Source organism: Vicia villosa, linkage group LG1 (genome assembly GCF_029867415.1).
Source record: "Vicia villosa cultivar HV-30 ecotype Madison, WI linkage group LG1, Vvil1.0, whole genome shotgun sequence".
NCBI lineage: Eukaryota > Viridiplantae > Streptophyta > Magnoliopsida > Fabales > Fabaceae > Vicia > Vicia villosa.
The window spans coordinates 136,262,183-136,270,950 of record NC_081180.1 but is presented as its reverse complement, the minus strand read 5'-3'; the positions used below and the strand labels follow the sequence as shown (position 1 = coordinate 136,270,950).

The window sequence follows — 8,768 nt, the reverse complement described above, 5'->3', positions numbered from 1 at the left end:
TTTATTGTGTTATAACTAACTATGTTTTGAATTGAACTTGCCAACTTTGTGATTTATATGAAAACGATTCTATTTTTGATAAGTTCGAGTGCTGTCTGAGTGGCGATGGACTACGGGTAGCAACTGGTTCTTACAGGTCTGTGATACAAACTTAATCCATGGTTCAATTGTCTCTGGTTAGTTTATGGTTAGTTTGATTATTCTGCTTAAGAGAAAAAGTGAGTTTGATTATTCTGCTTAAGAGAAAAAGTGGGTTTGGCGGATTGGATTATTCTCGACGAGGTGACCGATTGGAATTTGAATCTCTTCCACGGAGTCTTCGTGTTTAATGCCCGGTGACTTGGGTGTAAGGTTGACCGGAAAAAGAATGAGAGATGAGGAATATATAAAGGAGATTTGTGAATTTGGATTATGTGCCAAGTGCCATCACCAATCTGAGGCGTTGGTGGTAGTTGGATCAAGATCAGACAGTTTAGATTTCAATTTTGGTATTATAGTTTTACAAAAAAAGTCAAAACCGAATTTGAAATATTGACAATCCAATCTTGATACAATAGTCACTAATGCAACGAATGAGTGAGAGTTCCGACTAAAGACCGTCCAAATTCAAGAGTTATGACTCTTATTTATGAGCCAGGAACTAAGAATTGAGCTGCAAAACCTGCCTTGAGAAAGAGAGCACAATATTGATTTTTGGCAATTGTATAATAGTTCTGATGTGTTTTCTTTCCATTCTCTTATTGTTAGGAATTGTATTATGCAGAGAACAAGAAGAGAATGGAACAAAATACAAAATACATTTGTTTCTATTATGCAGAGAACAATGAAGCTCATCTTGCTTTGGGGACTACCCTGTTTCATAGCGGAATGTGCATACAAGATATGATCAGCTTTGAAGGTACAATAACGCTAATAATGTTTTTATTTTATTTTTATTTTTATTTTTATTTTTATTTTTATAATAATTGAAAATGATGGTGTACATTAACTTTGGTTGTTGGTTGTAGATGTATTGAAGGAGTTTACTTCTAAGAAATGCGGTAAACTTGGGAAATTGCTTAAGGAAAGTGGTAATCATGGGGTTTAGATGAAACACAAAGATTCTAGAGCACCGAAGCTAACCGTCAAGCATGGCGTAAAATTATATATGAAGAAAGTGTTATGACTTAGTTAAAATATAATTTTTATGTTTATGATTTTATAATACTTGAAATATTATGACTGTCTATGATTTTGTATACTTTTTGGTTAATATTAAAAATATTTTGACTTAGTTAAAATATGATTTTTATGCGTATGATTTTATAGTATTTACAATATTATGACTGAAAATAAAATATAACTAAATGGTGTTTATGAAATAGGGTGTAAATAGATATAATTGTTCATTTATAAATGGCGTATTTACACCCGATTTTTACTAAAATAGGGGGTAATTAAGAACATATTTACACCCGATTTTTATTAAAATAGGGTGTAATTAAAACATAATTAAGCTCAATTACACCCGATTTTTATTAAAATAGGGTGTAATTAAAACGTAATTAAGCCCAATTACACCCGATTTTTATTAAAATATGGTGTAATTAAAATGTAATTAAGCCCAATTACACCCGATTTTTATTAAAATAGAGTGTAATTAAAACGTAATTACGCTCAATTACACCCGATTTTTATTAAAACAGGGTGTAATTAAAAACGTAATTACGCCCAATTACACCCGATTTTTATTAAAACAGGGTGTAATTAAAAACGTAATTACGCCCAATTACACCCGATTTTTATTAAAACAGGGTGTAATTAAAAACGTAATTACGCCCAATTACACCCGATTTTTGATAAAACAGGGTGTAATTAAAAACGTAATTACGCCCAATTACACCCGATTTTTGTTAAAAATAACGGGTGTAAATTCGTTAGACATTTCTCACCCTATGGATATACACCCGATTTTTATTAAAAATAATGGGTGTAAATTTAATAAAAAACGGGTGTAAATTAACATTTTTGTACTAGTGCCTATATAAACGCTTGCAAAGCATATTTTTATAATTTTAGAGTTTCGCATTAAACTTTTATAAAAAAAATATATATATTAAACAAAAACAAAAGACACGAAAGAGGAAGAATTAGATCAAGACCCTCTCAGAAATTAATAAAGTCATAATTTGAGAGTCCTAATTTATTGTGGACAAGAAGGGGTATGAGAGCCCCCGAGTCGGAGGCAAAGAAGAATTGAAAGCCAAAGAAACTAACAAATCCGCACACTAGTTCTCTTCTCTGAAAATATAAATAATATGAAATTTTAGGTGTCTAATTTTGACTACACAATTAAGCCAAACCAAATACTATTCCAACTGAATTTAGAGGCAAAATCAATGGCTTATTTATATATATATATATATATATATATATATATATATATATATATATATATATATATATATATATATATATATCCCAAGAAAATTTCTTTAGCCACCTCCCTATGGGGTCACCCCTAGCGAAAATCCGAAAATACCCCTGCTTCGGAAATGAACTACCGAAGCTTTTTTTTTTAAAAACATTTCCATAATTCGGAAGTGCATCTCCGAAAACACCTCATGGGGGGTGTCTTCGGAGAGGAACTTCCGAAAATACCTCATGGGTGAATTCGGAAGTTCATTTCCGAATTATGCAGAAACTGTGTTTTTTTTTTATGTTTTTTCTTAAACAGTCTCGCATTTTAATTAAACGCAAACGCCAAATAAAATAAGCAACATATAAACAGAAAATACCAATACGATAAATAAAATGCAAATAATATATACAAGCCGAACCAAATAGTAATAGTGTGCGCAATATACAATCCGAAAACAAAAAATAAATAAACCCGACCACCCGACCACTACTGGGTGTGCCTAACCCTCTCACCCTGAGCCCTCCTCTGCCGCCTGTACCCCGCCGCACGGCCCGCATCAGTGACGATCGCCTCCATCACGGCAACTGCATCTGGACCGCCCTGAAGAACGACACCCTGATCCAAGGCGTCCCGCCCAAGCATCTCTATCCGCTGGCAGATCGGCAGGAGATCAATGGCGTGGTCATCCTCGGCCTGCTGGTTCTCCAGGATCTCCTCATGTGCTGGCCTAGGAGCGCCGGGAACGTCGGGTCTCAGTAGAGGATGGGACACCCGGTAGAACCATGTGACGTACCCCTCCTCACTGTGCCAGTCCTGTGTGACCTGAGTGAGACGGTACTCCTGCGGTACCACATGATGCTGCCAGTCCTCCCATATGGCAGTGAGCTGCACTCGGGTCACTGTGTCGGGAGCTGCCTCAAAGGGTGACCTGGGTATCCGCTGCACGAATCCGAACTGACGCATGCACCGCTCAGGGAGATACCGGACCATGATGCCGGTCTCGCATGCCAACCAGCCTGAATATAGAGCAATGCCGTCAAAGGGGACAATCTGAGCGTAGTCGACGAACGGCCTCCAGGTGACGTCGCCGTGCATCGTGCGGTCCAAGTACAGACGGTATGGTCCCACCGCATCGTTCCCCCTCTGGAGAGCGTATCTGGCGGCCCTGGGCATGGCGTCCACGTACGCAGGATCGATGTGAAAGCCGTGGATGCGGGAGAAGTAGGAGATGATCCAGCTCTGAAACAGAAACACGATAATGTATTAAAAATAAATACGAAACATAAATAAATAAATAAATACGATAATGTATTAAAATAAAACGTACCGTAAGCAGTGTGCAGGATCCGACCAACTGCCTCGTCCTCCAGTTGGAGGCCTCATTCAGCTTCTGGTAGAGATATGCCAGAGTAGCTGCCCCCCAGTTCCACTGGTGAACGGTATCCAGGTCCATGAAGTAGCGGAGGTAGGTCACGTCGACGTACCTGGCACTCTTATCCACAAAGCATGCAGCGCCTACCACATGCATGTACCAGCACCGAAGAGCGCAGCCGCGGTGATACTCTGTGAACAGCTCGTTACCCACACCCTCAGCCGCGGCAGCCGCGTCCAGGTGGTGCTCAAAATAAGTGCTCAGTGTGGTGAACCGGACATGAGGCCCAGAAGTGACGCACTCATAGTGAGCAACCTCGTGCTCCATGCCCAAGTAGAGCATCATCCACTCAATGGCCTCCACCCTCTGGATCTTGGAGTGGGTCAACAGCGGCCCCCTAATCGGCAGGTGGAGAAGACACTGCACGTCGTGCAAGGTGATTGTCATCTCCCCAACCGGCAAGTGGAAAGAGGACATCTCCTTGTGCCAGCGCTCCACAAATGCCCCCTGCATGCCGGTGCTGATCGTGGTGTACCCCGTCATGCAGAGCCCGCTGAGCCCTGAACCTCGCACATGGTCGTTAAACCACTCAGCTGCTGGTTTAAACAGACCGAAAATCTTGCGGGCGTGGTTGACCATTTTCAGCGGCTCTCTCTCCTGTTACAAAAAAAACAAATAAGCGACATATATTAAATAAGCGGACATATATTAAATAAGCGACAAATAAACTGTTAGATTATAAAAAATCGTGACAAATAAACGGTTAAATTAAAAAAATACCTCTCCCTCCCAGATCCGCCGAGCGACGTGATCGTGGTAGTGAATCAGCACGGAAGTGTCAAAGGGCCCGCCCGGATAGCCACCCTCCTGCTCATCCTCCTCCCCGGCTGGAGGGTCAACATCCGGTACACCCTCCGGCTCGTGGTATGGCACTGGCACCTCCTCCTCCTCCTCCTCCCCGGCTGGAGGGTCAACATCCGGTACACCCTCCGGCTCGTGGTATGGCACTGGCACCTCCTCCTCCTCTTCTCGCTGGCGGGAAGAAGATACCCGAGCCAGCCGACTCCTAGATCCTGAAGCAGATGTACCCTCTCCCACGTCCACGGGAACTCGCACACGGCGTCCCCGGCCCTGCCCCCATCCCTGGGTCGACGCCAGCTGCTCCGCCGCCCGCTCGCGTCTAGCCGACGCAGTCTGAGACTCTCTCCCCTGTCTGATGCGTGCTGGTTGGTTGCCTGACATGTTCCTGTAAACAATTGAAATCGATTAATATGCGAGACAAAAGAAGAAACAAAAATAATTGAATTTCTGATACAGTTCGGAAGTTCATTTCCGAAAACTGGGATGTAGGTGTTTTCGGAAATGAACTTCCGAAACACCCCTGCGAGGAAGTTTTCTGCAACTTCCATGGCAGACCCCTAAACCAAACATCAAACCTATGTCTACACATTCTAAACATCCTAAATATCAGTATAAACCTAACCTAATACATTTTTTGCTATTTGTAAACACCCTAATATACATTTTAATCATAGATCTTAAAATCAAAATGCTTACCGATTGAATGGATTTGAGGACTTTTGAATGTAATAGAGCAAGTAGATGGAGCCTTTGAGGTAGCTTGGAACTGGTTTGCACAAAAATCTCTTGGGGTGTGAGTTTGGAAGAAGATTAGGGTAAATGATTAGGGGGAGGGGGCTGTTTTGCTTAATCTGCAAAACGCGCAGTATTTCGGAAATGAACTTCCGAAATGGTGTTTTCGGAAGTGCATTTCCGAAATAAGTCAAATTTTTTTAAAAAAAAAGGCGCTTTCGGAGATGCATCTCCGAAAACACATTTTTCTTGTATTTCGGAAATGCATTTCCGAAGTCAGGGGTATTCTGGGTTTTTCACCAGAGGTGGACTAGAAGATAAGGAGGTGGCCAAAGAAATTCTCTATCCCAATTGGTCCTAGTGAAAGGTGTGTGGTTCTTCTTAATCAAGCCTTGGATTCGATCCAATGCAATTTCTGACTAAAAACCAAAAATAATATACCTTTATATAAAATTTTCTTTCCAGAATACAATACAATATTTTCTGTTTTTGGTAAAATTTACTTTTTTTCTCTTCGCTACTGTACTCTCTGTAGTCAGTTTATTTTAATCAGATGCCTTTGAGAATATATAGTCTAAAGTTCAGACATCATGAGACTACAAATTAATTAATAAGTAATATTTATTTTCTGAAAAAATCTTTTCGATCAATGAGAAAATCTATTAAATGACTAAACAATGCTTTGTCTAATATTTATTTTATTATTCCAATAAAAATCCTAGGCATGACATGAAAGTGCATCACTTTCAGATTGTGTTCGTGCTTGCTTTTTTTCACCACTTTCATAAAATGCTTATTGTTAGCTTCTTTTGAGGAACATCTTCAGTAGGTTACGTGATTAATTAAATTAATATACAAAGGGGTTGTTAATTAAATAATGATAATTACAATATTCACTAGACATGACTTCAGTTTCATGGCAATATTCTCTGTTTAGCAACAAACCACTTGTCATTATATAATAAAATATATTAACATAGTTCTGCTATCTATTACTCCCCTCCCTCTGTTCTAAAATAACTATCTCTAATTTTAAAAAGTTGTCTTAAAATAATTATTTTCTACTTTTTTTAATGTAATTTTAATTAACTTTTATCAATCTTACTCCTTATCTACACTTTTTTTAAGTATGATAATATAAAACAATCAATAGTAATTAAGAATAATTTTGTAAAAATATTAACTTTATTGACTCTATCATTATTTTTCTTAATCTGTGTGTAACACCCTTAAACGACTTTTATTTTGAGATGGAGAGAGTAAATAGACTTTACTCCCTCTGTTTCAAAATGACTGTCGTTTTAAAGAAAAAATTTTGTTTTAAAATATTCTCTCTGTTTCTTTTTAAGTGTCGTTTTAGAAGAATTTTTTTGTTTCTATTTAAGTGTCGTTTTTATAATTTGTCAATTATACCCTTACTTTCTCAATAAAAGAGTGATTATTGAATTTATTTGGAAATAGAAAATAAATGAGGGTATAATTGAAAAAACAACTATAATAATTCACTATCTTAGTTGAAGAGGTTTATGTTAAAATGACACTTAAAAAGAAACGGAGGGAGTAAGTGTCATTCTCACTTTTCAATGTAAAAGTAATTGTTATTTTTACAATTGTGTCCTTTAATTATTATTATGTATACAACTTATAATACATTAATAAAATTAATTTGATAAAAGTATAATATTTATGACAATATTATTACTTATCTTAATCTATATACAAAAATTTTAAACGAGATTCATTTTAAAACGGATAGATTAATACCTTAATAAAATACATAGAGGCATAGACAATAATATAAAATAATGATGCTATGAATCTTAATTAACAAGTTTAGATCCTTTTCTCCGGCAAAGTTTAAGGAAAAGATAAAAACGATATTATTTTACTGACATAACAGAAACTGTCTTCACTGTTGCACAATGTATAGCAGGAAACCATGAGATTTATTAGGGCACAAGTAAAGAAAAATAATTGTTGCAGACATTATACTGTGATGTTTCCAAATGCTGTGTTGACCAAATTAAGAAATGGTGTTTATACGAGAAAAGGAACATATGCTCCCACTTTGAATGTCAGAAAAGTTGTTATATTAAGGGTGATAGTATTTTTTAAAAAAGTATTTATGTAACTAACACAAAATTTTAAGGTGAATGTGATAGTGATATATGGCATACATGCATATACTCAGCATTATGAAAGTATTATACTGACAGTTTTTTTTCCCTATCCCTAGATGAATGAGTTGAACTTAACCGTTTTGATTAAAAAGCTAGGGTCGCTTTGAGGTCAAGGGAACATTATGGTGTTTCTATATTTGGTAGTACTTGCTCACTTTAGTCCCCCATTCAATGAATCAACAAAAGTAAAAAAAATAAACAAATAAAAAATTCTTGAAACAATATTTCATCTTTCATTTTGAACTAATAAGAAACTTGTACGTACCCACGGAACTAGGTGTATGATGGAATGTGCTTATGAACGCGCAATTGTTTTTTCAGATTGAAAGAAATAAATGTTATTGTCGCATGAAATAATTTCTTCATGATTATCAGGGCCGGCCCTGTGCATGTGCAGGAAGTGCTACAGTACAGGGCCCTAAATTTTAGGAGGCCTCAAATTTTAGGAGGTCCCAAATTTTAAAAGGTTCAATTTTTTATATATAAATATTAATCAAAATAAATAAAATATTATAATAAAAATTTAATAAACCAAAAAAATGATATGGTAAAATTTTAATACATATAAAAATTGAGATAAATCGAAATTCAAAATAATTATGATTAAATATTTTATTGATTAATACATAATTTTATTTTTCATGTGTTTTTTTTAATTATTATAATTGTTTTTATATTTTAAATTTGGGCCCATTTTTAAAATTAGAACGGGGCCTCTGCTTTGATTGGGTCGGCCCTGATGATTATATTCCATATTTTATATTTGGTTAAATATGAGAATTGTAATACTATCAAAAACATGTAAAATAGTTTGAATCAACAATATATTTTTTCGTATATAAATATTATTTTTGTTTTGGCACTATTTACAACAACAAAAATATTGGAATCAATAGTAAATTTGTTCTAATTATTATTTAATATTTTGATAAGTAAATTTGTGTTCTTATTATTAGTCAATATTTTGATTAATGACTTCATGTTTCTGTTATTATTTAATATTTTGACCAGTAACTGTTCCCGTTATTATTTAATATTTTGATCAGTAATTTTATGTTTTTGTTATTATTCAATAGTTAAATCAGTAACTTCATGTTCCCGTTAATAATCAATATTTTGATCAGTAACTTCATGTTCTCGTTATTAATATTCAATATTTTGATCAGTGACTTCATGTTCTCGTTATTATTCAATATTTTGATGAGTAAATTCATATTTCTGT

The 8,768-nt window shown here is 35.9% G+C and overlaps 1 long non-coding RNA gene across 1 annotated transcript; it reads left to right on the top strand.

The window, feature by feature from the left end:
- Nucleotides 1-58: 58 nt before the first annotated feature.
- Nucleotides 59-1,196, top strand: LOC131617684 (uncharacterized). Its single transcript, XR_009288655.1, has 3 exons — nt 59-136; nt 748-898; nt 1,008-1,196. It is a non-coding gene; the product is annotated as an uncharacterized LOC131617684 (long non-coding RNA).
- Nucleotides 1,197-8,768: the final 7,572 nt, after the last annotated feature.